General features: G+C 45.1%; 1 pseudogene; it reads left to right on the top strand.

The window, feature by feature from the left end:
• Window positions 1–2,856: 2,856 nt before the first annotated feature.
• On the top strand, window positions 2,857–23,008 carry LOC121749438 (annotated as a pseudogene).
• The last annotated feature ends 3,756 nt before the right edge of the window (window positions 23,009–26,764 follow it).

The following is a 26,764-nucleotide window of genomic DNA, read 5'->3' as shown; positions in this document are numbered from 1 at the left end:
CGCGATCTTCACATCAAGTTGAGCTAGCTCCAAATTCAACTGCGCTACTAAAGCCAACAAAATTCTAATTGAGGAATGTTTAACAACAGGAGAAAATACCTCATTGTAATCAATTCCCTCCTTCTGGGCGTAGCCTTTAGCTACCAATCTTGCTTTGTAGCGAACATCATCTTTGTCAGGAAATCTCTCTTTCTTTGCAAAAACCCATTTACATCCAATTGCCTTCTTGCCTTTCGGCAATGACATCAGCTTCCACTTCTTGTTCTTATGAAGAGATTGCATCTCTTCTTCCAAAGCACCTTTCCAACCATCGCTTTCTGAACTTTCAATAGCTTTCGAAAAGATACATGGAACATCATCAACAACTGGAAGCGCATATGCTACCATATCCGCAAATCGAGCAGGTTTCTTATTTTCCCGCCTCGTTCGCCTAACTGCAATTTGCTCTGATTGCTGCGAAGGTTCTTGGGGTGGAACCTCTTCATCATCTGACTCTTCTTCTTCTTCCGTAGGAGAGTCATTTGTGGTGTTCGTAGTTGGGATCACAACTGCTTCTTCGAACTCCACCTGCTTCGGTGTATACTCCACTTGCTGCGAAGTATCACTACTATTTGAATTTACCTTATTCAATATGAAAGATTCATCAAAGGTAACATCCCTACTTACAATCGTCTTCTTAGACTCCAAACACCATAACCGATATCCTTTAACACCAGCACTGAAACCCATAAACAAAGTCTTCTTTGCACGTGGATCCAACTTTGATTCAGTCACATGATAATATGCAATAGAACCAAAAATATGCAAAGAATAATAATCAGTTGCAGGTTTACCGGACCATACCTCTAAAGGAGTCTTGCCATCAATGGCAGAACATGGCAACGATTGACAATGTGTTGAGCGTATGTGATGGCCTCAGCCCAAAATTTTCTGTCTAGCCCAACATTAGACAGCATACAACGAACTTTCTCCACTTGTGTTCGATTCATACGCTCTGACACTCCATTCTGCTGTGATGTATTTCTCACTATGAAGTGCCGAGCTATGCCACACTCTTGGCATGCATCTTGGAAAGGATCACTCTTGTATTCCCCACCGTTGTCAGATCGGAGAACCTTGATCTTCCTCCCCATCTGATTTTCAGCTTGAGCTTTCCATTTCAGAAAAATCCCAAAGACTTCATTTTTGCTCTTCATAGTGTACACCCAAACTTTCCTGGAAAAATCATCAACAAAAGTGACAAAATAGTGTCTACCTCCAAGTGACGGAGTCTTGGCAGGTCCCCACACATCTGAGTGCACGTAATCCAGAATTCCCTTCGTATTATGGATTGCAGTGCCAAATTTCACTCTTCGTTGTTTTCCCAGAACACAATGCTCGCAAAACTCTAATTTGCAAGACTCCGTACCTTTCAATAATCCTTGCTTGGCGAGAATTCGCAATGATCTCTCACCAGCATGTCCCAATCGCAAATGCCAAAGCTTCGTCGCCTCTGCATCCTTCTTATTACTCGAAGTTGCAGTTGCTATTGTCCCAACAACTGTACTACCTTGGTAGTAATACAAATTGTTCTTCCTCACACCTTTCAGCATCACCAATGCTCCTGAAGTTGCTTTAAGAATTCCATCTCGCATCATCACAACTAGGCCTTTAGATTCTAAGGCCCCCAATGAGATGAGATTCTTCTTCAACTGGGGCACGTACCGCACATCCTTCAAAATTCTAGTGGATCCATCCTGATTCCGTAGCTTGATTGAGCCTATCCCGGCTGTCTTACATGGACTGTCATTCCCCATGTAAACAAGTCCGCCATTGAGTTCTTCGAAATCAAAGAACCACTCCCTGATGGGACACATATGATAGGTGCAACCTGAATCTAATATCCACTCGTCTTGATGCGATGTTGAAGGTGAAACCGTCAAAGAACAATCTGACTCCGCATCATTTTTGCATTCAGCAACATTTGCATCTTGCGAAGCCTTTTCTTTCTTCTTCAACTTTGGGCAGTCTTTCTTCCAATGTCCTTTCTCATAACAGAAAGCACACTCATCTTTGGCAACTCGCCTTTTCGATTTGGACCTTCCTCTTCTCTCCTTTGATTGGCCTTGTTGACGACCTCTTGCCACTAATGCTTCATCTGTAACTGCTTTGCCTTTCATTTTATCTGTCTTTCGCAATTCATGACTATACAAAGCAGAACATACAGTATCTATAGACACATTCTCTTTACCGTGGAGTAATGTGGTCTCCAGATGTTTAAATTCATCAGGTAGAGACGACAACAACATCAATCCCAGATCCTCATCCTCAAATTTAACATCTAAATTTAGCAGGTTTGCTACTAATTGGTTAAACAAAGTAATGTGTTCATTCATAGTGGTACCTGATCGGTATTCAAATCGGAACAACCTTTTCTTCATAAGGAGCTTATTCTGACCACTCTTCTTCAGAAATTTGTCCTCCAGTGTCTTCCACAATCTATGTGCAGAAGTCTCATTCTTGACAGCATAATTCTGCTCCCTAGATAGACACGACCGAATTGTTCCACAAGCTAACCGATTTATGGTACTCCAATCTTTATCATCTATATCAGTCGGTGTATTTATCACAATATAAAAACACCTAAAAGAACCGTACAAAACACTACTACCAAACCAGCAAATAATATTGAATACAATATCCCAACAGAGAATAAAGCCAGAAATAAATGCGGAACAAAATAAATAATAAAGAAAGAACACACCCGAAACTTTGATAACGGAGTTCGGCCAAATTGCCTACGTCTCCGAGCACCCTCTGCAGAGCCCGCTTATATATAGACGGAGAAGAGAATACAAATTTGAGATAGATTACAAAATGGGGGGTGAGCTCCTTTTATAGGAAGCCACACCCCAAACTATCTACTCCCCACCGATGTGGGATGGCAAAATTTTGCCAAATTTCAACAGTTCTAACCATTTTCTTTCCCCGCTTCTTTAATCCTTCTCATTTGTCGCGGTTTACCCACTTTCACTATCCTTAGCAAAATGTGGCTCGCGACGTGCAAAATGAAAATTCCTCAGCGTGTAAAACACCCAAGTTCTGCTTAACAATTCGCCAGCGAATTGTAGTAGTGTTAACTCAACTCCTCTGCGATTTTTCAAGCGCCCATTTCCTCCGCCGTCTCCAGCTAAGCACATCAAAGCCCTGTTTGCGCGGCGGCATGGCTCCGTGAAGCCGAAGGGAGTGAGTGTGAGGTTGTTGGTTTGGACAAGAAATTTGGGTTTCGTAAGAATTTCACAAGCCATTATGCGTTTGGGGAAGAGATCGACTGGGGGGGGGGGGGGGGGGCATTTTGGTTACACCTCTGCAGCTGTAGAGAAGAAGGGGGCCTTCAAAGGCCAGGATGTGGCTGTCAAGCTCATCCTCAAATCAAATGTCTTGTGTTAAACTCATCCTAAAATCAAAAGCTTTGTTCTTGATCGCTCAATTTGGTTTTAGTTTTGGTTTGTGTGGAGAAAGAATATGTATGTGTGATTAATACTCCCTATGTCCCTATGTAGTAGAGACATTTCATTTTCAGTACTCATTTTGGAAAAATCATAATAAATAATTAAAATATGAAGAAAGTAAAATAAGAGAAAAAATAATATAGGCATGACTCTTCTTTATAACATTCTCTTTCTTACTTTACTCTATCTCAACTTTAACTATTTATTACTCCATGCGTCCCACTACAAGTGATGAATTTCTTTTGGACACGAGAATTAAGAAAATGATATATATTTAGTTAAAGTATAGAGAGTAAAGTATGAGAGAGAAAAAAGTATGAGAGATAAAAAGATAATAAAGTAAGAAAAGAGAGAATAAAGTAAGAGAGAGAATAAAATAAGAGATGGTTGAAGTATTGTTTTTAGTTAAAAAAGGAAATTGATCACTTGTGATGAGACAACTCAAAATGGAAAGTTGATCACTTGTGGTAGGATGGAAGGAGTATCATTTTTTCTCAAAATGAAATGCTCTACTACAGAGGGACAAAGGGAGTATTTGATGGTTCCAAATGACAATGTGTATCTAAATTCATCATCTTGTGTATATTATGTTGAACCTTGTGCAGCTGACTACTGCAATTGCTATAGAAAATGCTAGAAGAGAGGTCAAGCTACTACGAGGCATAAACACTTGGTGCAATTCTACGAGGTGTATGAGGATGAAGACAATGTATATGTAGTGATGGAGTAAGTTCAGTGTTAGTGATCTTTATAACATTATTTAACTGTGTGTTTCTGCTGGATTTCTTGTTTTTTCATTACTCTAATGATCATTGATGGCAAATTGTACTATACAACGTACATCATATGTTCCTGAATTGAAAACGGAGTTAACTATCTCATGTTAAACATGTTAATAGCCCTGTTGTACAGTTTACTTTGGTGTAAACTTAGTGTCATTTTCAGTTCTTCTTCGGATGCGGGGTTATTCTCAAGGTTTAATGCAGTATGCTGATCATTCATTCAATCTTATGAACCATACACGATTTCATCGTATTTTAAAAATATGGCCGGAATATTTGGTTATGTTGTTCAAAATTCAAGGATTAGGAAGGGTTTCATAATATATAAATTAAAGGGTTTTTGGCTTTAAAAACTATAAACTTTTCCCGAATTCTGGTTTTTTCCACCAACTTTAAGATTAGTTTTTAAAACCATGAACTTTTGATTCGTTTGCTTCTTCCCACAGCGGGTCAAAGGTGAAACCCGACTGGTCTATGTGTAATTTTTAATCCTATTTGGCAATAAAATCATAAGTGAGGTCCTATTTGGCAATGCCGCATGTCTTATTCTATTTTGCCATATTCGCATTTCCCACCCTTCATCTTTGCCTAATTCCCATTTCTCATCATTCATCTTTGTCGTATTCCCATTTCACACCCAGGCCTCTCCAAATTCCAGCATGATGGGGTACGTACTAAACAAGCCCAAGGAAGAGTATCAGTTCGGCATTACCAAAGAGTTCGGCCCCAGCCTACAGTTCGGTAAAAGCCGACCAATCAAGCTCTACTCTCAGATCGGCAAAAGCTGCTCGGCAATAGTTCAGCAGTTCGGTCTCAGTATTCAACCGAACTGGGAGATAGTGGACTCATGCAGAACCTCCACGACCTCCACTACACGATCTATTTAGTGGTGTCAACTCATGCAGGATCTCATGCAGAATAGCGGACCAAACAAAGAGATAGTGGACCCATGCAGGATCTCATGACCTCCACGACATCCACGACCTAATTAGTGATGATGTAAGCCACGACCTAATTAGTGATGATGTAAGCCACGACCTAATTAGTGATGATGTAAGCCACGACCTAGTTAGTGGTGATGCAAGCCACGATCTTAGTTCAATGTATAAATAGAACTTAGATCAGATAGACTGAAGAGAAAAAGCTCTCTAGACATCAAAGATCATATAGCAAGTCTGTATTTGTAAGCTGTAAACCAGATCAAGCAATACAATCTTGCCCTCCTTTCTTCCCGTGGACGTAGATTTACCTCAGTAAATCGAACCACGTAATTCCTTGTGTCGTGATCTATATTTTCTTTTACCCGCATTTGTCACCATCAAAAATTCGCCCAATCATCACTGGCGCCGTCTGTGGGAAACAGAGAACCAAATCTGTGATAAAAGCGAGTTTTTGATCCTCTTCCACCAAAAAAATGCATACCAGATCACATAACACCCATAATACCGTTCGTGATAACCATGAGGAAGCTAGTCCAGCCCGCAGGTCTGGAAAACAGCCTCGGGAGAAATCTACTTCCAGTTCTCACGGAGAAGGAACAAGCCGCTCAAAGACTCATCGCACCGAGTCTTCCCAGCAGCCCGATTTGAACGAGGCTGTCAAGTTATTTTTGGCCGAGAAGCAGGAAGAGTTCTTAATTTTCCTGCAAAAGGGCCAAAAGCCGGAGACGAAAACGGTGGATTCTCCCTCCTCATCCAGACATGAAAGTCACTACCGCAGTAGTGTCGTGTCTTCCAGGAAGAAGAATCCTCAACCCCGACATGTTCCTGTTCCTCCTCGGTACCGGAATCACAGGAGAACTCCATCTCCTCCATACCGAAGAGATGTCGGGTTCGCCATGTACGGAGCATTGAAGACTCCGTTCTCGGACGATATCACCCGAACTCCCTTGCCACAGAACTACCGAACTCCGTCGATGACTTATGACGGGTTAGTGAATCCTCATGACTTCCTGGGACGCTATCAGTATAACATGGCGAACCAGGGTCTCAATGAGGTCCATATGTGCAAGCTGTTTCCCGAGCTGCTTATCGGGAACGCAAGAAGGTGGTTCGATAGCCTCCCCCAAGGCAGCATTAGATCTTACCGAGATCTAATGGATGCTTTCCACAGGAGGTTCTTTCAGAAAGCGGAAGCCCGAATCACTTCGGCTCAGCTGCTTTCTATACGTCAAGGTCGCGACGAAAAGATCAGCGACTTTATGACGAGATTCCACAAGGAATGCCTACAAGTAGATGATCTCAATGATCTACTTGTCATTTCGGCATTCCAAAATGGAATCCTGCCCGGAGCTCTCTACAGAAAGCTCGTGGAATGCAGTCCGCAAACAGCTCAAGAGATGTGGGACATTGCGGACCAGTTCTCCCGTGCCGATGAGGCAGACCGTCGCAAACGGTCTTTAGACAGCTCATCCCGAGGAGACAGGAGGAAGCCCGATCATAGCGATCAGGGACATCCTCGCCGAACTCCTTTTGGCGATCAGGGACATCCTCGCCGAACTCCTTTTGAAAGGATTCAAAGGACTCCGGTGCAAGACCGATTGGGGCCACGTCTCAATCCTGAGAAGCCGCCCGCTCAGTTCGTACCATTGAACAAGTCGAGAGCGGAAATTTTTGAACTGCATTCCGATATGTTCGAAAAACCAAAGCGGATGGCGAAATCGGCCGCGCGTCGACCTCAGGATCAATATTGCTCCTTCCATCAAGACCACGGTCACGATACCGAGGAGTGCCGACATTTGGCTGCAGGTATTGATGCTCTTGTGAAAGCAGGGACGTTAAAAAAATACCAAAGCAAGCAGCCGAAAAAGAACAAAAAGCAGAGAGGTGCGAACTGCGCTCCTCAGGATCCGAAAAAGCAACAGGACCCCGAAGACGATGACGAGCTGCAATATGATGGAGTAATCCTGACTATTGATGCTCTCCCTGCCGGGAAGACTAAATCGTCCCTGAAGTCAGAGCGCAGAGGCTTCAATCGAGAGGAGCCAACGCATAAAAGGCTGAAGCAGGACGAAGTGATTACATTTTCAGATGCAGATCCCGTCCCGGCCATCTCTCCTCATCAAGACGCTATTGTCATCCAAGCCGGAGTGGCAAACAAACTGATCCACAGAGTGTTTGTGGATACCGGAGCGTCAGTCAGCATTCTTTTTAAAGAATGTTTCGATAAACTAGAAGTAGATCCAGCTCGGCTCAGTCCGGCTCCACTTCCCCTGAAAAGTTTCGCCCAGGAGGACACCCGCCCTGAAGGTATTATCAGCCTTCCGATCACGGTGGGAAAAGCGCCTACAAGCTCCAGTACGATGATCGAGTTCTTTGTGGTAAAAGCTCGGTCCCCGTACAACATCATCTTGGGAAGAGACTGGCTCAACTCAGTTCGGGCCGTTTGCTCTACTTATCACCTCACCATCAAGATTCCCACTAAAGGTGGGATAGCGGTCATCCGAGGTGATCAAAAGAGAGCAAAAGAGTGTCTGCAGATTGCGCTTAAAAGTGCCGAGCAATCAGATCGGCATCATCAAGCATAGCAATCACAGCAGCCGGAGTCAGAGGCAAGCGAAATGACCGAAGTCACACCAGAGTCGAACTCAATGACCGTTCAGTTATACGAAGATGATCCATCCAGAACGGTCAAGATCGGTTTCGCGGGAACGCCTCTACTCCGGGAAAAGACCATCCAGCTCCTCAAGGAGTACAAAGATGTCTTTGCATGGTCTCCGTTGGACATGACCGGAGTGCCCCCTGAGGTAATCACTCATCGGTTAAATATTGATCCTTCAGTCCGGCCTATAAAACAGAAGCAAAGACTCTTTGTAGCAGAAAGAAATCAAGTCATCCATGACGAAGTCCGCCAATTACTGAAAGCGGATGTATTATTCGAGGTGAAATATCCTTCTTGGGTGGCCAATCCTGTGATGATCAAGAAAAAAGAAGGAGGATGGCGGATGTGCATAGATTTTACCGATCTAAACAAGCACTGTCCTAAAGATTGCTATCCCCTTCCGAACATAGATAAAAAAGTAGAAGCTTTGATCGGCTTCGAAATTTTCTGTTTTCTTGATTTATACAAAGGCTACCACCAAGTTTTAATGGATGAGAATGATGCTTCAAAAACGGCTTTCATTACTGACTTCGGCATCTTTGCTTATAAAAAGATGCCATTCGGTTTAAAGAATGCCGGAGCCACATATCAAAGGATGGTAGATAAGCTTTTTCGGCATTTGATCGAAAAAGAGGTTGAAGTGTATGTTGACGACATAGTCGTCAAAAGCAGAAGCACTTCAGAGTACGAAGACAACCTCAAATCCACTCTCGACGTGCTCAAAAAAGCCAACCTCAAACTCAATCCCCAAAAATGTACCTTTTTGGTAGATTCGGGAAAGTTTCTGGGTTGTTGGGTTTCAAAGGACGGACTCAAGGCAAATCCCTCAAAAATTCAAGTTGTTCAGAACATGGCGATGCCGAAGTCCATACATGATGTGCAAAGGCTAACTGGATGTCTAGCCGCACTGAATAGATTCCTTTCCCAAGCAGCCGAAAAGCAACTGCCGTTCTTCAAAGTGTTGAAAAAGGCAACAAAGTTTGAGTGGGGAGCCGAGCAGAAAAAGGCTTTTGACGAGCTCAAAAGTTATTTAGCCAAGCTTCCAATTCTCTCTGCTCCAACAGATGCCGAAGTGATATTCTTATACTTAGCGGCATCAGATCAAACCATTAGCGCGGTGCTTGTACGAGAAGAAGGCCTAAAGCAGCTTCCCATCTACTTTACAAGCCGAGCATTAAGAGGTCCAGAAACAAGGTATCAACCTCTGGAAAAAATTGCTCTGGCGTTAGTAAATGCAGCAAGGAGACTGCGGCCATACTTCTATGCTCACAAGGTATGCGTCTTAACCGATCTGCCACTTCGGCAAGTTTTGACCAAGCCAGAAGCATCAGGCAGAATCGCCAAATGGGCCATAGAGTTGGGAGAACACTCAATCGAATACCTACCTCGGAAAGCCATCAAGGGACAAGCCTTGGCAGATTTTCTTACAGAGGCAAAGTTCGATCAAGTAATCCATGTCATTGCCGAACAGAAAAATTCTGCCAATACCGAACTAGCACAGCCCCTGGAATCCGAAGTAGAGCCGCCGGATTGCTGGAGCGGATTCGTAGATGGAGCTTCAAATAAAACGGGAAGTGGAGCTGGTATTCTACTTATCGCTCCCGACGGACACGAGGTAACTTATTCACTTCGGTTCTTGTTCCCAACCACTAATAACGAAGCCGAATACGAAGCTCTCCTTGCCGGACTCCAGCTAGCGCAAAGTCTATTTATCAAGTCTCTCAAAATCCATTGTGATTCACAAGTCATAGTGAATCACCTCTTGGGTACAAGTGAAGCCCGTGATGAGAGGATGAGGAAATACTTGGACAAAGCGCAAAGCATTAGCCGAAGTTTCTCTTATTTTCGGATAATCCGCATTCCCAGAGCGGAAAACAGCCGAGCAGATACTTTAAGTAAGTTAGCCTCATATCCAAGCTCAAAGGTGGAGGAATTGATGCACCGAAGCATTGATGAAGCTGAGGTACATTCAGTAGCCAGCTCGCCGAACTGGATGACGCCGATCTTACAGTATCTAGATCAAGGACAACTGCCCGAGGATAAGAGAGAAGCTCGGAAAATCACATGCCGAGCACTTCGGTACGAACTTCATGGAGGAGTCCTATACAGAAAGTCCTACCTTCAGCCGTTATTGCGATGCGTAGGGCCAGAAGAGACGGACTACATCCTTAGAGAAGTTCATGAAGGATCTTGCGGTAGCCACATCGGAGCTAGAGCTTTAGCTAAAAAAGTTCTGAGATGGGGGTATTATTGGCCAACTTTGGTACAAGAAGCAGTGCAGCTCGTCAAGACATGTACGAAGTGCCAAATCCATGCAAATATCCCAAGGATGCCGCAGACCGATCTATGTGCTATGCAAAGCCCTTGGCCTTTTATGCAATGGGGCATAGACATAGTAGGACCACTACCACAAGCTCCTCGGCAAATGAAATTCCTTATCGTTGCCGTGGATTACTTCACGAAGTGGGTGGAGGCTGAACCATTAGCTACGATAACGAGCTCGAAGGCATTGGATTTCGTCTGGAAGAACATAGTGTGCCGATTTGGCATACCCCACATCCTCATTTCGGATAATGGGACTCAGTTCACCGACAAGACATTCAAGAATTGGTGCCAAGAGCTGAATATTCAACAGCGGTTCACTTCGGTCTCCCACCCACAAGCAAACGGACAAACGGAGGTAACAAACCGTATCTTGGTAAAAGGGTTAAAAGCTCGGTTAGAACAAGCCAAAGGACAATGGGTAGAAAATCTCCCTCAAGTCCTATGGTCCTACCGAACTACACCCAAAACCTCCAACGGTGAAACTCCGTACAGTCTGGTGTACGGCACTAAAGCCGTGATTCCGGTTGAGATCGGCGTACCCAGTCCCCGAACTCTAAATTTCTCCTCAGAAATGAATGATGACGGACTAAGAGCCGAACTAGATCTGGCCGAAGAAAGAAGAGAATTGGCCTGCATAAAAGCAGCCAAGTACAAGGAGCAAGTAGCCCGGTATTATAACCAAAGGGTGAAAAAGCTGCAATTTCAAGTGGGAGATCTCGTCTTGAGAAACAACGAAGTAAGCCGAGCAGAAAAGCTGGGCAAACTCGAACCCACATGGGAAGGTCCATATCGGGTGTCAGAAGTCCTCGGCAAAGGGTCTTACAAATTGACTCACGTGTCAGGAGAACAAGTACCCCGAACATGGCACATTTCCAACCTCAAGAAGTTCCATTTGTAAGAGACAGTCCGGTCAGTCAGTCTTGTGTCTAGTTCGGTCCTAGAGGTATATGCTTTCTTTGTTTTTTACTTGTTCTTTGTGCTTGTTTTATAAAAGTTTAAAATCTTGTTCGTCCTTTTTATTTGTCTATGTGCGTTTTGTCTGTCTATGTGCGTGTCGTCTCTTACAAATGTTACTGAGGTATCTTGTTCTTCGAAGGCTGATCCCCTTTTTAGAACATATATAAGCCAACGATTGTGAGTCCAAGCTTCTAAGGAGGATACAAGACCACAATTCAGCTTAAGAAACAAGCAGTTCGTCTGAAACGAACTGCAACAAAGGGAAAGTCCGATCCACGCGATAAAACTCGCCGAATTAGGACAAAGGAAAGTCCGATCCGAGCGATAAAACTCGCCAAATTAGGACACAAGCTTAGTCCGGTCAAAGAAATTTACTTCATAAGACCAAAGACGAGTCCGGTCAAAGAAGTTTACTTCATAAGACCAAAGACGAGTCCGGTCAAAGAAGTTTATTTCATAAGACCGAGGACCAAGTCCGGTCAAAGAAGTTTACTTCATAAGACCAAAGACGAGTCCGGTCAAAGAAGCTTACTTCATAAGACCGAGGACGAGTCCGGTCAAAGAAGTTTACTTCATAAGACCGAGGACGAGCACGATGAAATTTTTCCGCTGAGCTGTAAATACGCAGTGATAGAAGCGAAATGAAAATTTCATTTATTAAATCTTGTTCGGCATATAATTCTGCTGCCCTACGAGAAGGCGTTACGCCATTACAAAGGACTATTCTACTGTCCATGGTTGCTAAAGTTGAGCCATCTATTCACAAAATCCTCGTGAAACCGAGTTCGGCCATTCCGGGCAGCTGAAGAATAAGCAGGTCGACGAGATGCTCTAATCGACCTACCGCTTCTTCCCTGAGCCCGGGAAGCTCTAGCACCTCGGCGGCGAAGAGTCTCTTCACGAATCATTTGCCGATCTTGCTCACTCATAGTCACCGCTCCTCTGCGAACTTCAGTCCGTCCTCGTCTTGACGTCTCCGGTTGTTCCTGAGTTCGTTGCTGACTTGGAGTAGGGTTTTGAGCAAGTGAATCAGAGGTTTGAGCTGGAGTGCGACCATCTGTTGGCGGGAAATGCCTAAGGAATCTCTCGATTGAGGGACGCCGGGAAAGAATGATGTCGTACCGAGATGCCCAGCGCCGCAATGATTTCACGACTTGTTGGCAAGCCGAGCTCTCCAGCGCATTGTTCCTCCGGAGTACATGATATTCCTCCCACAGTTCGTCAACTCGTTCCTGAACTTCAGAGATGGTCATTCCCCCGCGCCTGCAGATGAAATCCTCATACGCAGTCCTCTCAGCGACGGCAGTATTCAGCTCGGCCTCCAGATCCTTCCTTATGGACTCTAAGTCCTTATTGTCGGACTCCAGCTTCACTAAACAAGCCAAGAGTTCGTCATTCTTCATCTGGTCAGCTATGGCTTTTTTCTCAGTTTCGTCTAAAGCGGAAGAGTACAGCCGCTTCCAGTGAAGTACCTCCAGCTCCTTAAGAGTTAAGAATACAAAGCAGCTATGTCAGTTCGGCATTTCAGTTTACTGAGCAGGTAGTAAACCACAACAGGAGTAAAAGAGAGTACGAAAAGCTATACGAAGACACAAGTGTAGAAAGAAGAATTTTGTCATTCATAAGAAAAAATTTTTTTACACAAGGAGGGCTTACAAGAAGGAAGAAACTAAACTAAGAGAAGGGAGGCGAAATCATACTCCGCCAGCTTCGTCTCCGGCTCCTCGGTGAGTTTCAGCTTCCTTCTCCTTGTCTGCCTCAGCCTCAGCCTCGGCCTCCCTGCTCCCCCCAGCCTGCTCGGTGCCCCCATCACCGATCAGCAGCACCTCTTGCTCGGCCTGCCCGTCTCCGGTCTGCTGATCAAGCTGCTCGGTCTCACCCTCTCCGTGGAAAATTGGAGCGGGTGAAACTGGCCCTAAGGAGGCAAAGATAGCCTCCATATTCTCGTCCCGGTCAGCTCGGCAACTACGAACTCGGTCAGCAGAAAGCAGGACCGAGGACGAAGCAAGCTCCTCAAGGAGCGGCAGACTCTGGAGACGAGCTGCTATCTCTCGGCCGTACAGCGGCAGGACGACTTCGGGCCCCTGCTCGGCATTATCGGTCATCAGTTTCAGCAGATCACCGACAAAGGCCGAAAATTGATTGCTCAGAAAGAGTTTCTCCGCGAAAGCACGGAGAACCTCCCCTTGGGCAACCACGGCGGCAGCATCCCTCCGTTTCGTCTGCTCTCGCTGGATGATGAGCTGGTTTTTGGCAAACTGGGCTTCATCCTGGGCCGAGATCCTAGCAGCTCTGGCCTTCTCAAAGTCTGTCTTAGCCTGTTCGGCCTGGTGACGAGCAGCCGCCAACTTCCTCTGCATCTCAGCATAATCGTTGGACGCTTTGGAGAGTTCAACGGCGACGAGCTTGGAGAGCATATCGTTCCTCTGAAAATGGAAAAAGGAAAAAGTCAACCGAGGGGCCACAAAAAATACAGGAAAAAAGCAAGGCCAGAAAATCAAGAAGAGAATTCACCTCGGCGAAGTCCGTGGGCCATAAAAAGGGCTCACAGATATGTTCCGAAGGAGGCGCCAAGACCACGTCTTTCTCTGGCGCTCTTGGGGGTTTCTGAATCCTCCCCTTCCCCCTTGCCGAAGTCGACTCCGGCTTCTTTGGATCCGAAGAGGTCTTTTGCCTCTTCGGATTCTTCTCGGCATCAGGCGCCGAGCTGGTAGCCTTCTGTTTCTCCGGCTCCTTAAGCTCGGAGGATTTGCGGCTAATCTTATTTAGCAAGTTCACTGCCAAAAAGCAAGAAAGCAAGGTTAGTTTTCGCCACAAAAGCAGTAAGGCACAAAAAAGAAGTCCTCACCCTCAGTCTCTTCGTCCGAAGACGAGGAGTCGAACACGAAGTCGCCCTTGACGAGCTCAGACTCCAGGTACTGCTTCCTAATCATAGGAATCTTATTGAGCTCGCCCTCGAGCTCGTCCAACGGTTCTAACCGAGGATGAGGAATAACGGACTTCGGCCCTCTCCAGGAAAAGTCCGAAGCCGAAGTCCTATTATAAAAAAAGAAACGATTTTGCCATTTCGGCCATTTGGTTTTACAAAAGGCTCTAAAGGGCTGTAAAGGGATCAAGTAAAACCAAGATCCCTTCCTCTTAAACTGGAAGAAATTAAGGATTGCCCTCAGAGACAGATCCTTATCTAGCCTACGCAGTTCGGCAGCAAAGGCCGATAAGTGCCTCCAAGAATTCGGAGTCACCTGACCTAAAGGGAGTTGGAAAAAATCAAGAAGCTCTACAAAAGGTGGGGGAAGAGGGAAACGAAGCCCGCATCCTAAGCAGGCTTCGTAAACGGTGGCATAACCCTCCGGCGGCGAGTTAGCCCTATGATCGTCGTCGGGAATCACCACCTTCCCCCCGGGAAGAAGATATTTTCCGTGTAGGGATATCACAGTGTCCTTACTCAAGATGCTGTGAAAGTATTCTACGGTCTTCTCCCCGGACTCTTTCCGGCTAGAAGATCCCTTACCCCCTTTCCTACCGCTACCTGACTCAGAAGAAGAAGAAGAAGACATGGTTCTTACTCTTTGAAAGTCTGAAGAAATTCTGAAGAAATTCTTGAAAGCGGAAGGAAATTTTTACGCAAAAGAGAGAGAATGCAGAAGAAGCAATAGCAAAAGTGTTCAAATGATGAAGAAAGGACGTATTTATCAGATTCGGAGAAGATTTCAAAATCATCGCACCGTTTCGAATCCCACCTTTTCAGGATTCAACGGCCGGATTTTACTGTCGCATTTAATGCAGTCACGCGCAAGGCACGTCCCCTGACGTCAGCCTCCCCCGTACCTTTATCCAGAATGCCGAAGTGACTCGCTTCGCCGAAGTGATTCACTTCGCTTTTCGGGGGGGTAGTGATGGGGTACGTACTAAACAAGCCCAAGGAAGAGTATCAGTTCGGCATTACCAAAGAGTTCGGCCCCAGCCTACAGTTCGGTAAAAGCCGACCAATCAAGCTCTACTCTCAGATCGGCAAAAGCTGCTCGGCAATAGTTCAGCAGTTCGGTCTCAGTATTCAACCGAACTGGGAGATAGTGGACTCATGCAGAACCTCCACGACCTCCACTACACGATCTATTTAGTGGTGTCAACTCATGCAGGATCTCATGCAGAATAGCGGACCAAACAAAGAGATAGTGGACCCATGCAGGATCTCATGACCTCCACGACATCCACGACCTAATTAGTGATGATGTAAGCCACGACCTAATTAGTGATGATGTAAGCCACGACCTAATTAGTGATGATGTAAGCCACGACCTAGTTAGTGGTGATGCAAGCCACGATCTTAGTTCAATGTATAAATAGAACTTAGATCAGATAGACTGAAGAGAAAAAGCTCTCTAGACATCAAAGATCATATAGCAAGTCTGTATTTGTAAGCTGTAAACCAGATCAAGCAATACAATCTTGCCCTCCTTTCTTCCCGTGGACGTAGATTTACCTCAGTAAATCGAACCACGTAATTCCTTGTGTCGTGATCTATATTTTCTTTTACCCGCATTTGTCACCATCAAAAATTCGCCCAATCATCACAGCACCGCCACTCCACCCCCTTAACTACTCCGACCTCGACCGCCTCAGCCGCATCATCAGCGGCGCCATTTACAAAACCAGCAACCAGATGCAAGGCGGCAGAGACGACGGATATGGTTTCATCGCAGGAGAGAGAGCTTGACGAAGGTAAGGCGGCGCCGGGAAGGGCGCTGAATTGTCGTGAGAATGAAGAAAAGACAGCGCATTTTTTGAAATAAAAGAGGAAATTTCAAAAAAGGAGAAGAGCGATGGAGGGGGAGTCAACTCCGGCTCGCACGCCGACGATAGGGTAGACCGCGGTGGAGGCGGCAAATGGGCAGTGATGAGTCCGCGAATTGTTGATGTTAGTAAATGCAGGAAAATACAGATCACGACACAGAGAATTTTACGTGGTTCGATTTACTGAGGTAAATCTACGTCCACGGGGAGAAATGGGGGCAGGTTTGTATTGCTTGATCTGGAATTACAGCTTACAACACAGACTTGCTATATGGTATTTTTCTCTAGAGAGCTTCTAACCTCTTTCTATCAGATCTAAGTTCTATTTATACATTGAACTAAGATCGTGGCTTACATCATCACTCTAGGTCGTGGAGGTCGTGTAGGTCATGGCCTAAGATCGTGGCCTGAGTTGACGCCACGTGGTAGTGGGTATGTTGGAAGTCGTGGAAATCCTGCATGGGTCCACTAACTCCTTGTTCGGTCGAAAACTGAGACCGAACTGCTTTGGTTGCCGATCTGAGAGTAGAGCTTGATGCCGACCTAAGAGCAGAGCTTGATTGGTTGGCTTTTGCCGAGCTGTAGGCTGAGGCCGAACTCTTACTGAGACCGAACTGCTTTGGTTGCCGATCTGAGAGCTTGGTGCCGACTTGAGAGCAGAGCTTGATTGGTTGGCTTTTACCGAGCTGTAGGCTGAGGCCGAACTCTTTGGTAATGCCGAACTCATACTCTTCCTTGGGCTTTGGGCTGATGGGCCGTCACTGCTGTTGGGCTTGTTTAGTCCGTACCCCATCACTACCCCCCCCGAAAGACGAAGTGAATCACTTCGGCGAAGCGAGTCACTTCGGCATTCTGGATAAAGGTACGGGGGAGGCTGACGTCAGGGGACGTGCCGTGCACGTGACTGCATTAAATGCGACAGTAAAATCCGGCCGTTGAATCCTGAAAAGGTGGGATTCGAAACGGTGTGACGATTTTGAAATCTTCGCCGAATCTGATAAATACCTCCCTTCTTCATCGTTTGAACACCTTTGCTATTGGCTTCTTCTGCACTCTCTATCTTTTGCGTGAAAGATTTTCTTCCGCTTTCAAAAATTTCCTCAGATTTTGCAAAGAGTAAGGACCATGTCTGCTTCTTCTTCGTCTGAGTCTGGTAGCGGTGGTGAAGGGGGTAAGGGGTCTTCTAGCCGGAAAGAATCCGGGGAGAAGACCGTAGAGTATTTTCACAGTATCTTGAGTAAGGATACTGTGATATCCCTTCACGAAAAATACTCTTTTCCTGGGGGGAAGGTTGCGATTCCTGACGACCTTTATAGGGCGGACTCGCCGCCGGAAGGTTACGCCACCGTCTACGAAGCCAGCTTAGAATGCGGGCTTCGTTTCCCCCTTCCCCTTGCCTTTGTAGAGTTGCTAGATTTTTTTCAACTCCCTTTAGGTCAGGTGACTCCGAACTCTTGGAGGCACTTATCGGCTTTTGCTGCCGAACTGCGTAGGCTAGATAAGGATCTGTCTCTGAGGGCAATCCTTAATTTTTTCCAGTTTAAAAGGAAGGGATCTTGGTTTTACTTGGTCCCTTTACAGCCTTTTAGGGCCTTTTGTAAAACCAAATGGCCGAAATGGCAAAATCGCTTCTTTTTTTATAATAGGACTGCGGCTCCTAGTTTTCCCTGGAGAGGGCCGAAGTCCGTTATCCGTCATCCTCGGCCTGAACCGTTGGACGAGCTCGATGGCGAGCTCAACAAGATTCCCATAGTTAGGAAACAATACACGGAGTCTGAGCTCGTCAAGGGCGACGTCGTGTTCGACATCTCGTCTTCGGACGAAGAGGCCGAGGGTGAGGATTTCTCTTTATCTTTATGCTCTACTGCTTTAACGAAGAAAACTAACCTTGCTTTCTTGCTTTTTGGCAGTGTACATGCTGAACAAGGCTACCCGAAAATCTTCGGAGTCCAAGGAGCCGGAGAGAGAGAAGGCTACCAGCTCGGCGCCTGATGCCGAGAAGAATCCGAAGAGGCAAAAGACTTCTTCGGGTCCAAAGAAGCCGGAGTCGACTTCGGCAAATAGGAAGGGGAAGACCTAGAAACCCCCGAGAGCGCCAGAGAAAGACATGGTCTTGGCGCCTCCTTCGGAGCATATCTGTGAGCCATTTTTATGGCCCACGGACTTTGCCGAGGTGAATTGTCTTCTTGATTCTTTGGCTTTGCTTCTGTCCTGTATTTTTGGTGCCCTCTGTTGACTTTTTTCTTTATCCATTTTCAGAGGAACGACATGCTCTCCAAGCTCGTCGCCGTCGAACTCTCCAAAGCGTCCAACGACTATGCTGAGATGCAGAGGAAATTGGCGGCTGCTTGTCACCGGGCCGAGCAGGCTGAGGCAAACTTTGAGAAAGCCAGAGCTGCTAGGATTTCGGCCCAGGATGAAGCTCAGTTTGCCAAAAACCAGCTCGTCATCCAGCGAGAGCAGACGAAACGGAGTGGTGCTGCCGCCGTGGTTGCCCAGGGGGAGGCTCTCCGTGTTTACACGGAGAAACTCTTTTTGAGCAGCCAGTTCTCGGCTTTTGTCGGTAGTCTGGTAAGGCTAATTGCCGATAAGGGCGAGCAGGGGGCCGACGTCGTGCTGCCTCTGTACAGCCGAGAGATAGCAGCTCGGCTTCAGAATCTGCCGCTCCTTGAGGAGCTCGCTTCATCCTCGGTCCTGCTTTCTGCAGACCGAGTCCGGAGTTGTCGAGCTGATCGGGACGAGAACCTGGAGGCTATCTTTGCCTCCGTGGGACCCGTTTCACCCGCTTCGACTTACAACGGAGAGGGTGAGGCCGAGCCGCTGGAGCTGGAGGCCGGCGATAAGCAGGCCGATCAGGAGGCGCAGCAGATCGGCTACGGTGGCGCCGAACAGGCTGGGGAGAGCAAGGAGGCAGAGGCTGAAGCTGAAGCAGATAAGGAGAAGGAAGCTGAACCTCACCGAGAAGGCGGAGACGAGGCTAGCGAAGTATGATTTCGTCTCCCTTCTCTTAGTTTAGTTTCTTCCTTTATGTAAAATGGCCTTGAAGCCCTCCTTGTATAGAAAAATTTTTTTCTTATGAATGAAAAAATTCTTCTTTCTGCTCTTGTGTCTTCGTTTAGCCTTTCGTACTTTCTTACTCCTCTTGTGTCCGCGAATTGTTGATGTTAGTAAATGCAGGAAAATACAGATCACGACACAGAGAATTTTACGTGGTTCGATTTACTGAGGTAAATCTACGTCCACGGGGAGAAATGGGGGCAGGTTTGTATTGCTTGATCTGGAATTACAGCTTACAACACAGACTTGCTATATGGTATTTTTCTCTAGAGAGCTTCTAACCTCTTTCTATCAGATCTAAGTTCTATTTATACATTGAACTAAGATCGTGGCTTACATCATCACTCTAGGTCGTGGAGGTCGTGGAGGTCATGGCCTAAGATCGTGGCCTGAGTTGACGCCACGTGGTAGTGGGTATGTTGGAAGTCGTGGAAATCCTGCATGGGTCCACTAACTCCTTGTTCGGTCGAAAACTGAGACCGAACTGCTTTGGTTGCCGATCTGAGAGTAGAGCTTGATGCCGACCTAAGAGCAGAGCTTGATTGGTTGGCTTTTGCCGAGCTGTAGGCTGAGGCCGAACTCTTACTGAGACCGAACTGCTTTGGTTGCCGATCTGAGAGCTTGGTGCCGACTTGAGAGCAGAGCTTGATTGGTTGGCTTTTACCGAGCTGTAGGCTGAGGCCGAACTCTTTGGTAATGCCGAACTCATACTCTTCCTTGGGCTTTGGGCTGATGGGCCGTCACTGCTGTTGGGCTTGTTTAGTCCGTACCCCATCAGGCAGCAGCAGTGACATCGACGGAGGAGCTCGAGAATTGTAGATTGAGAGCTGAATTGCAGATTGCATCTCCAGAAATTTGTTGAAGATTATTTTTAAATTTTTTTGCTGATTGAGGAACTCGAGAATCGCAGATTGCATCTCCAGAAATTCTTTAAAGATTCTTCATTTAATTTGAAGTTTTAATTCAAAAAATATTGTTATTTTACAGTCATAAAATCGGTGTCCAAGTCATATTTACGGCTGCCACGTTGGACAATTCTGCACGGGAGATTTGGTATTCGGGTTGGAAAATAGTAAACGAATCAAAACTTCGTGGTTTTAAAAACCAATCTTAAAGTTAATGGAAAAAATAGGAATTCGGGGAAAATTTATGGTTTTTAAGGCCAAAAAATCCTAAATTAAAACAAGAAAGAATGCATCTTACTTTTGTTTGGAGCAAATTATGTTGTAGTACCTCACAAGATATCTATAATCCTTTTTCTTCGAAGGAGAATTACTGAATCAGATACTTTCTAGGTGATTATTTACTCGTATTTTAGCTTACTTCTCTCATATGCTCCCTTTCCTTCCAGATAGTTTTTACTACTCCTTCCGTCCCTAAAGAGTATGAACATTTTGTTCGACACGAATTTTAATGCACAATTAGAAATGTAAGAAAGAGATAGAAAGAAAAAGTTTTTAAAGTATTATTAGAGCATCCGCAGTGGCGGACGTCAGACCGGCGTGCCGGACGTCCGCCATTATGTGCATGTGACACGGATATGGACATCCGTTGCGTACACCGCAGTTCCGCGGCCTTCCGCTGACGTCCGTCGCGACGTCCGTGCTGACGTCCGCCATTGCGTTGACTCTCACGGACGACAGCGCAGACGTCCCGAATATTGCATTAATTTTTTTTAAAAAAAATTCTATAAGTACGTCTCGTTGCACTTCATTCCATTCGCACCACTTGTATTAACGAGCATCTCTCTCTAAAATACTTTTCTTTCGAAGAACAATGGAGCATCACGATAGCAATTCCCCCGCTACGAGCGAGTCACAGTCGCCTTATTTTCCCAGCGGCGGGAGTACGCAGGTGTCCGCCCCGATGCCCCAAATGCCGGGGATGATGCCCCAACCTCAAATTACAACAGGGATGATGCCCGGGTACTACAACATGTACCCGCAGTGGTATAGTATGATGCCCCAAATGTCCCAGATGCCCGGGGCAAGTGCCAGAATGCTGCAAATGCCAGGGATGATGCCCGCATTGCCGGGAATGATGCCTGGAATGCCGGGGATGATGCCCCAGATGCCCGGTATGATGATGCCGGGGATGATGCAGGGGTCGCCGGCGGCTGCGGGGGGAGTAGGCAGGGGGTCCCCCAATCACCGGTGGACAACGTCTACCGGCCCTATATGGATTTACTGTCGACGGACAACCCCCCGAGTACTCCTCTCGAGACTCAGTTCACTGGCATCGACATGTTCTCGATGGAGGAGTTGGGGCTATCTCCGATCCGGGATTCTCCCAGAGACACACCAACGGCGATAGGGAAGAGGGGGAGGACAGGGAGAGTGAGGGGCAGGGGACGGGGCAATACCTCGCCCATCCCGATGTAGGAGTGCATTGCACTGTCGAAGGCGTGGGGAGGGGTCCAGCGGGAACAAGAGGACCGTCTGGAGCATGGAGGAGTGCATTGCGCCGTCGAAGGCATGGATCAGTGTAGTGGAGGATCCCTATGTCGGGGCGAACCAGCACATCGACAAGATGTGGTGGCACATTAGCCAAAGCTACCTCCAGTTCAAACCGGTAGGGGGGAAGCCTGGAGAGCAATGCCGGAAACAGTGGGAGCGGCTGAGGAGGCAGCTCAGCCGATTTGCCGGCATTTACACAAACAACCTCCGCTCGGCAACCGGCGGCATGTCTTCCGAGGATGTGAAGCTTCTGGCGCACCAGCAGTTCCCCGACAGTGAAAAGGGGTTCGGTGAATTCAAATATTGGGAGGTCTATCTTGTGGTGCAGTCTTTGCCCAAGTTCACTGCGGGAGTTGAATCTGGCTGGCCGAAGCGGACGAAGATCAGCGTCTCCGGGGAGTACAGTAGCAGTGCTGGTTTCCACGAACTCCCCCCCCCCCCCGAGGCAGAATTCCCGACACCCATATCGTCGAACCGCCGCTGTCGCCCTGTTGGGCAAAAGGCGGCGGCGCGGACTGCGAGGGGAAGCTCCAGCGGATCCGCCGAGTCCCAATCGGCAGCGCCCACCCAAAACAATCCCGAGAACCCCTCCTTCGCCCGCATCGCAGCACATGAAACCTTATTACGTGCGATGGTTGAATGGTGCCAACCGACCGACCCCCATTACAAGCGGTCGCTTAAACCCTTCATCAACAGTATGCGGCTCGATTTGGGGTTCGGAGACATATCGGGGAGTGACGACGAGGGGGGGTGGCGGCGGCGGCGACGACGAGGGTACTGGCGGCGGGGAATCCGAGGAGTGAGCCGGCGCTTTTTTTTTATCTATGTAATTTTTTTTAATTGCTATGTATGTTTTTTTATAATTATGTATCTTTTTTTAATAAAGTGGTTGTAAGATCTCCGTATTTGCGTCGAATTTTTAATTCCGTAAATTGTTTAAATTCGTAAATTGTTTAATTTTTGAATTTGTGAATTTTTATTAATGTGGGAAGTCCGTCGGGATGTCCTTGGGGATGTCCGCCACTGTACAGTGGGATGTCTGTATAACGTGGCATCCGCAGTGGGAAGACCGTATGACGTGGCAGGAGGTGTTTTTGGGATGTCCGCGGGGATGTCCGCCGGAACATCCGCACCACTGTGGATGCCCTTAGTGGAGAATAGGTTCCATTTTATTAGAGATAAAGGAGTTTCTAAAATTAGTAAGTCATAGTTTTATTTTATTTTTATTTTATTTTTATTTTTATTTTTATTTTTATTTTTATTTTTATTTTTATTTTTATTTTATTTTTATTTTTATTTTTATTTTTATTTTTATTTTTATTTTTATTTTTATTTTTATTTTATTTTTATTTTTATTTTTATTTTTATTTTTATTTTTATTTTATTTTTATTTTTATTTTTATTTTTATTTTTATTTTTATTTTTATTTTTATTTTGTTTGTTTTTTTTTGTTTCTCACACGGGTGGAAAATACGCCAAAGAAGATGCTAAAAGTATCATTGTACAAATTTTAATTGTTGTCGCATATTTCCATCTTCAAATCTAAAACCTGAGGTACTGCTCCCGAATCCCAAGGAGTTCTCTTCCACAAAATAACTGGGGTCATTGTTTTAGGACTTTGTAAGATAGTAATGTCTGCATAACAACTTGCTCTCACAAGAAATAACAGTAATCCTCAGTGTTATTACACTATTTTTATAATGTGACTAAACTTTCATAATGATCTTATATAAAAAATATATCTTAATGGAAATTTCTTAAATTGCTAATTTGTTGAAACTTTTTATTTTTTTTGTTGGTAAATGGAAGGGTAAAGGCCAAAATTGGTCTTGAACATATGACCATTTTACGATTTTGGTCATACACTTTATCTTTTGGATTTTTTGGTCCTGTACATTTCAAATCGGATCACAATTGGTCCTGGACTAACTGTTCCGTTAAAAACTAACGGTCAACGGGTTTAATCCCGATTTTGACCAAATTAGACCTTTAATTTCTGATTTTTTACTCCCTAATTAATTCCCTAATTATTTTAGTATATTTGTATGTGTATTTAGACAAGCTTCTTGTGAAATCCGAATGCTAGAGACGGAATAACTTCGCTCATCGCAATCAAAATCTCGGAAGTAGAAGGCCTAATTCCCGGCGTATCAGAAATGCACTTCGCCGCCATCGCTCCAACTTCTCCCATATCCACCATCTTCGCCGCGTTCCTCGCCTCCTTCGCCGCCAGCCTCTCTTAGGTGGCGGGGCAGAACGCCTCAATTCCAATAATCAGCTCCAAAACCACAACTTCGAAGTTGTAAACATCGTTCTTCCTCGGCGCCACCGCGGTGGAGAATCTGACGCTGGCCGATCCGAAATCGCAGAGCTTGCAATTGAGGTCGTCGTCGAGGAGGACGTTGGAGGGCTTGATGTCGGCGTGGACGACGTGAGGTGAGCAGGCGTCGTGGAGGTACGGGATTGCGGAGGCGACCTGGAAGGCCACGGCGGCGCGTTGGGTCCACGTGAGGGGAGTGGTTTATCGTGGAGCTTGTGGTGTAAGGTGCCGTTGGGGACGAATTCCATGATTAGGGCGGGTTGATGGTCGTCGTCTGCGTAGGCGAGGAGTTTGACGATGTTTGGGTGGCGGAGGTGGAGGAGGATTCAGAGCTCCTGCTTGATGGCCTCGTGGAGGCGGTGGCTGGAGCAGTAGACTTTTATCAAATTAAATATATAAATGAATATTTACTAAAATAATTGGAGAATTAATTAGGGAGTAAAAAATCAGAAATTAAAGGTCTAATTTGGTCAAAATCGGGATTAAACCCGTTGACCGTTAGTTTTTAACGGAACAGTTAGTCCAGGACCAATTGTGATCCGATTTGAAATGTACAGGACCAAAAAATCCAAAAGATAAAGTTTAGGACCAAAATCGTAAAATGGTCATATGTTCAGAACTAATTTTGGCCTTTACTCTAAATGGAAATATATATAGTTCTACAGAAGTGCTACTTCTTTATTAGTAGAGAACAGTCTAAATTTTGTCTAGATCGAATGATATAATTCAGCGACAAGTACAACCGATCATTGGGTGATATAGTCCAATGATGGAGTATCGGTGTCATTGCTTATACACTTATTTGTGGAAGCGGACCTTTCTGGTCGAGAACGGAATCTGGAATGTTCAGAGTTGTTCTTAAGGCAGACCTAAGCTTTGATGAAGCCCCTTGGCCTTCAAGATGCTGTACACTTTGTGAAAAGATTATTAAACAAGGAATCAAGGATTATCGTAAAAGGCTAACCACAGCCCTAGCACTTAGTAATTAGTAAAACAATAGCAGTTTCGAGGAGTGATCATTTTAATTATTATATGCAAAATTGGAACACCTTATTAGCCTTCTTTAGATTAACTTGATTTTATCTGGTGGCTCATATTATTTAGGTCATATGTGGCTACTGAGTGTCCAAGATATGAAGAATCCTTTGGATATGATAGCCTATAAGCTCGTAAAAGCTTATATATGTTCTTCTTCATTGAGGAAGGCTGCTTTAGGGATATGTATATATTTTTGGTCTACACAGAACCCTAAATCAAAATTCATTTGATCATAAGATGTTTGGGTCCAATTCCTTCCTACTCTTCATGAAAGAAGACACTAAAAATCATTGGTGACTTCTTAATGATTCACTAAATTCTCTAACATGTAAAATGAGTCTGCTCTGGTATAAACTCTATAGGTCAGGTTGCTTTTGTTCTTTTTCCTTCTTTTTCCTATCTTCGCGAACAGCAAGTTAATGAATTACTATTAACTTTGTTTTTATCATATGCATATGTAGATATGTTGTCTTCAATACAAAAAGATGGATTTTGAAGAATTTTGTGCATCAGAAATAAGCGTATATTAGTTGGAAGTAACCATGAGCTGGGAACAACATGCACACCTCGCTTATGATTTTTTTTTGAGAAGGATGGAAACATGGCCATTATGATAGAAGAAGTCGCATCAGTTTGCTTTCACCCTCCTTATCTCTCTCTGAGAAATGAAATTCCTGACATCCGTCTTTCTTCCTAACAGGAACTCGGGCTTAGTCCATCCACTCCTGTCCATGTAGTATTGAAGGATTGGATCAGGCACTGGGATGGGAAGCTCAGCTTCTTGGGGTTTCTTTGTCTTCTTTATGGAATGTCTTCACGATCATTTCCGAAGGCATGAATGACTGTGGAGCTGCACGCTTGCATCTGGCCGCGTCTAACAGATTTGGATGCTCTTCACAAGAATGTTTGGAGTGGACATAAAAGTTTTGTGTAGTAATATGTTTGGTGAGGTGGGAATGAGATGATAGTAGAGGTACTGTACAGATATGAGAGAGGAAGAGGTTTTGAGTTTGGTGGTAATGTAAGTGCAATGCTCAGAGATTCTCTTAGACCATCCATAGTACTGGACTATAAATTTCAGATGCCACGACAGCTTTTCAAAAGAAAATGAAAACTACTCTCTATCTCAACTCGTCGATGAAAATTCTTCATTTTCAGCTATGCCCAATTCGTCTCATCCACACCCAAATATTGATCTGATTGATTGTGGAGGTGGCATTAAATGCCCATGCGGTATGCGGCAATTCATTAGCACACTATCCTTCTTTCCATAGTAAAGGTTGGGTTCTTTAACAAATCTCTCTCTTTTCTTAAAAAGACTTGGAGAGTATACCTCCACAAAAGTAGAGTTTTCTTTTTATTTGGATTTGGGCTTTGAGTCTTTTTCTTCCCGAGGATAACGGCGGTCTATAATGAGGCTTCCGCCTTTTCGGGCGTATCGACCAAAGCGATTGTAAGCTTTGACACCCCAAACGATTTTAATCTACTCCTAAACGATTTTACTCTACTCCAAAGGTATAAGTCTAAACGATTTTACTCTACCCCATAGTATAATATACTCCCTCCACTTTTTAAAAATACCAACTATTTACATTTTGGGTCGTTCCTTAAAAATAAAAACTTTAGAATCATTCTATTTTGGGACATGGACCCACAATCCACTAACTATACTTTCACTACTTTTTCTCTTCCTCTCTCTTACTTTACCTTTTTTCCTCTATCTTACTTTACCAATTGTGTATTAAAACACATGTCATTTCAAATGTTTCTATTTTTGAATACGGAGGGAGTATTATTGTTGTTGCGATCAATATCCTCATTAATGATGCGTTATATGTGAAGAACATGATTTGATCGCGGTTGTTAACTGATTTCGATGAGAGATAATATTTCATCTCTTGCTATGTGAGCAATTGGAGATAACAACAAAAATTAAAAATAATT

This window comes from Salvia splendens, chromosome 9, assembly GCF_004379255.2.
Source record: "Salvia splendens isolate huo1 chromosome 9, SspV2, whole genome shotgun sequence".
NCBI lineage: Eukaryota > Viridiplantae > Streptophyta > Magnoliopsida > Lamiales > Lamiaceae > Salvia > Salvia splendens.
The sequence above is the reverse complement of the archived record's forward strand: the minus strand, read 5'-3'. Positions and strand labels throughout refer to the sequence as shown.